Source organism: Triticum dicoccoides, chromosome 1B (genome assembly GCF_002162155.2).
Source record: "Triticum dicoccoides isolate Atlit2015 ecotype Zavitan chromosome 1B, WEW_v2.0, whole genome shotgun sequence".
Classification (NCBI taxonomy): Eukaryota; Viridiplantae; Streptophyta; class Magnoliopsida; order Poales; family Poaceae; genus Triticum; species Triticum dicoccoides.
In genome coordinates, this window is record NC_041381.1 from 252,696,296 (window position 1) to 252,701,009 (window position 4,714).

General features: G+C 48.0%; 1 pseudogene; it reads right to left on the bottom strand.

Moving 5' to 3' along the window:
- Positions 1-223: 223 nt before the first annotated feature.
- LOC119350323 overlaps positions 224-4,714 on the bottom strand; it is an 84,737-nt pseudogene continuing 80,246 nt past the window's right edge.

A 4,714-nucleotide genomic window follows, 5' to 3' on the forward strand; every position in this document is an offset into this window, starting at 1 on the left:
AATGCCCATGACAGGTATTCTTCGGGATCATTGCTTCCGGTGAACTTGGGCATGGTGAACTTGAGCTTGCCGTAGTGTTGCTCTTCATTGTGTTGGGGGCGCGGGTGATGATGTCGCCCTTGACGTGGAGGGTTAGAAACCTCATTTTTCTCTTGGCGTGGAGCATCATGTTGCTCTTGGTGAACTTGGGGTTCTTGTCGTGCTTGAAGAGGAGCTTGTCGATTCAATCGTGCTTGATAGTTCCTCTCTTGGACTTCTTCGCAAAGTGCTTCTTCTTGCTCACGCGTATGTCGGTTGTGATCGGCGATGGCATGACCCGTGTCTTGGAGGGCACGTTGCGCCTCAAGTGCTTGGGCTTCATGATGTTGTTGTTGTAGACGGACAGCTTTGGCATCTTGCTCGTCTTTGTGTTGGCGTGCGTGCTCTTCCTCTTGTTGGCGTAGACATTGCCTTTCTTGTTCTTGCGTGAAGGTAGCTTGATTTTAACGGTGTCAATGTTCTTGCACTAGAAGTTTCTCTTGAGGATTGGTTCCGTGTAGAGGATTGCGGTTTGCTTGACAGTCTTGGCGTGTGGCTCGACGTAGAGTGTTTGATGTTGGTGTACTTGAACCAGACATAGTGTCATCAGAGTATCGACTCGAGTAGCTCCGTCTTGAGTGGGACGACAAGGTAGAAGAGCGGTTGATCAACAAGGCACGAATCTCGTCCATTCTTGCACCATTCTCTTGTTTGTGTTCTTTGAGCTTGTTGTCGAAGTAGTCTCTTGTACGTTGTTCGAAGAGTCATAAGTCGATAGCGAGATTGTCGATATGGTCGCTCATTGCTTGTTGTTCTTGATGCAAAGCTCGTTGTGCACCAAAGAGGTGGCTCTTGGTGACGTAGAAGGACATGTCGTCGTCTTGCTCAATGAAGAGTGGGTTGGTAGAAGAACTTGGCCTATACATCATTCCAAGCAAATATGTGAGTTGGAGAAAGAGAAGAACTCATACCAAATGTACCTTGACCGATGTTGAAGATGGATCAATGATCACTCAAATGTGTAACAAGGAAAAAGCACAATTGGTACCAATTCTTGTCGGTTCTCACACCTACACAAGTAAAAGCCTTTGGTGGAGCTTGGTTATGATAGTGGCACAAAATTGATGCAAATGTTAGTGAGACTCAATAATGTTGGAAAATATTCACAAATTTACAATGCAACAAGTAGACCAATAGTAAGATGTGGTACACGGAAACACACACACAAATAGATAAATGGGGACGTGCAACCAAGGAATGAGCCAAAATGTGGAATCCACGAAAATGCTCTTGTTGCACAACACTAGAGAGACGCTAGCACGATTGCACAATAGGCGGATACAAAACGTGTGCACAACCTACTAAGCAAAAATGCAACAATTTCTATCCCAAGTATGCTATATGTATGGTATTCCAATGATATGATCCAATATGACCGAGTATGACAATCTTAATGTTGTATGATGCTATGGTTCTTGCTTAAAAGCTCTTTACTTATCTTTTCTTTTGCTTAAAAGCTTGTTTGGATCTTTCTCTTTTGAGCTCTTTTGATGGCCACTTATGCAAAACTTCACGAACCAAGCTAGCAACTGTGTATATGCTATGACAAACTTGTGACACAAGAGATGATACCAAGATATTAACACCACAATGATGATATATGCAACGAGATGATGATCACTAATGTGCACAAGCGACCTTGCCGGCAATCTCAATGGCTAGTCTCGATGGGTAAGTGACACAAAAGCAAGGCTATGGGGTTATCAATGTAATTGCAAGGAGTAGACAAAGATGTCATCAAGGTTACCATCAATGGTTTGTCTAGTGTAAGTAAGGACAGATGATGATGAAGTGGTCAGTGTTGTAGTGCATGATCTTCAGTACGTTGGCGAAGATGTTGCTGCACTGCAGTCGGACTTGGCGAAGTAGTGGAAGTCGTCGAAGATGCAGAAACTTTCTGTCTAGTCCGAACGTTCTGGGGAGGATGGAAGGTCCGGGGGCCAGAATTTCTAGGATGGCCGGAAGGTCCGGTGGCCAGAAGTTCCAGGGGTCGCGATTCTATCAAGAACGGGAAATTTGGGATCATGGATTTGGGTAGAAAAACATTGGGAAAACCCAAATCCGTAGGGAAAAGAAAAAAATTGGGTGGATGGAAGGGCGGGGAAGATAGATCTACATGCCACACGTGAAATCCACGGATCAAATCCAACAAAACTTCATCACACTAACAAATCACAACATTTTTGGGAAGACTATTTTTGTGGGGATTTTCAAAATTGGGACGAACCACAACAAAATTGGGCTAGAAAACAAAGAGGGAGGCTCCAAAATCATGATCAACGTGGCTCATGATACCAAGATGATGTAGGGTAGATCCCTAGACGCCCGATCTTTCACGATTGGAGCGGATCCCACGAGAAAAGACAAAGAACACAAGGGGAAAACATGAGGGGAAACACGAGAGGATTCACTCAAACCAACAAGATTCGATTACACATGTGCTAGATCCTCGAAGCACAAAGAGATACACGATCCAAGGTTAACAAAGGACGATACAAGTAGCAAGTTCTTCTCCGTGAGGAGGTCTTGAGGGGTCTTCCCGTTAGGGGTCTTGAGTCCACTTGGTGGATCTTCTCCGTAGAGGTCGTGAACTCCGATGGAGAAGGGATCAAGTGGAGAGCAAAGTTTCTCAAATGAGATACTACTTTGCTAACCCTAAAACGTAGGTAGGAGAAGAGTATATATAGTATAGGGGTGAAATGGTACACGGGTCTCGGCCCAAATCACTACGCGCAGGCAGGGCAGGAAGTTCCAGGCGGGGCTGAAAGTTCTGGGCCAGGTTCCATGGAGGGTCCGGCCTTACCAGAGAGTTTGCACGGTGAGTGCTGAGCTAACTTCCGGGGGCTGGAAGGTCTGGGCAGGCTGGAAGGTACAAGCCAGTTTCCGGGTATGTTTCAGGCTAACCAGAGAGTTGGCACGCCCAGGCTTGTGTGGGTCGTCGGAGGCCGGAGGTTCCAGGGCGGCAGGAGGTTTTGAGGGCCGGAAGTTCCGGGCTCTGGCCGAAAGTTCTGGGCTGAACAGAGAGTTGATGTCTGTTTCTTCTTCTTCAGCTCTTGGCTCCATGGCTTGTGCGTTGTACCTGATCACACATAGTGTCTCTGACTTAGGTAGGAGCGATGTCACCTCAGATTGAATAGCACGTGCTCGAGATCTTGTCATGGGGCCACTTGGACCTTGGGTAGTCGAGGTAGTGTCCATGGGGATGACCGTCGGATGCTCAGCACCACAAGTGTTGATTGGTCAAAAGTTCGAACCCTTTTGATTTACGTTGGAACCCTAGGGGACGATCTTTCATGATTTGGAGGGATCCCGCGAAGAACACGACGAACACACGAGGGGAAACATGAGGGGAAACACTCAAATCAATGAGAACAATCATACATGTGCTAGATCCATGAACACAAAGAGCGATACAAGATTCAAACGCAACAAAGGACGATACAAGAGGCGGTAGTTCTTCCCAATCTGAAGACGGGGTCTTGAATCCATGAGGGGATCGTCCCATTAGGGATCTTGAATCCACTTGGGATCTTCTCCGTGGAGGCCTTGGTCTCCAAAGGAGTATGTGTCAAGTGGATGAGCAATGCTCTATCTCTCAAATGAGCTAAACTATTTCTAACCCAAGAAAAGTGGAGGTGGAGTCGTATATATAGTCTAGGGGGTCGAAGGGGCACATGGGACTCCGCCCTAGTCACTATGGGCAGACAGGCGCCGGACGTCCGGTGGGTCTCGGACGTCCGGAGGCTCGCGAAGGTCCGGTCGTCCAGAGGGCGTTGGTCGTCTGACGATTCTGCTCTTGTCAGGCACTGTTAGATGTCTGGAGGGCGTCGGTCGTCCGGGGCTCGGTCGTCCAAAGGGCTCGTACTTCCATTAATTTCCCATCTGTTGGGTGACACCGGATGTCCGGAGGGGCTCGGTCGTCCGAGTGCTGGGGGTGTAGGACATCTGGTCCTTGTCGGTCGTCCGGCTGCTGTAGCTCTTGCTGGCTCAGCCTTGGGCTGGCTGGTTGGCTCTCTCCAGGTGTCGGATGTCCGGCGGGGGCCGGTCGTCCAGACTCCGGAGGGTGTAGATGTCTGGAAGCTTCTTCTCTTGTTTCTTGTACTTGGTATCCTCTCCATCTTGGTCGTTGGCTGTAGTTACTCTGTGGCTATCCTCTAGGTACCTGATCACACATAGAGTTTTTGCTCGAGGTAGTAGCCATGTCTCACATGTGGAAAGTAGTAGTTCGGAGAGGAGAGATTTCACCTTAGTTTCGATAGCCCTTGCTTGAGCTCTTGTCATTGGTCCATGTGGTGTCGTAGGAAATGAAGGTAGGTCCTTGGGGATGACCATAGGATGCTCCGCATCATCTCTCCCCGGGAAAGATCCGACCTTGGATCGAAAGCCTCATCACCATGGTAGCGAGAGAGATCCTTGATGTTGAATATGTCGCTCACAGATTACTTGTCGCATGGGATGTCTATCTTGTAGGCCTTGTTGTTGTAGCATTCTAGCACCTTGAAGGCTCCATCGGCTCGAGGTAGAAGATTGGAGTTGCGTTCATTGGGGAAGCATTCATTGCGAAGGTGTAGCCACACAAGATCTTAGTGTTGAATATCATGGGATGTTTGTTGATGTTGATCTTGGTTGTGAGGCA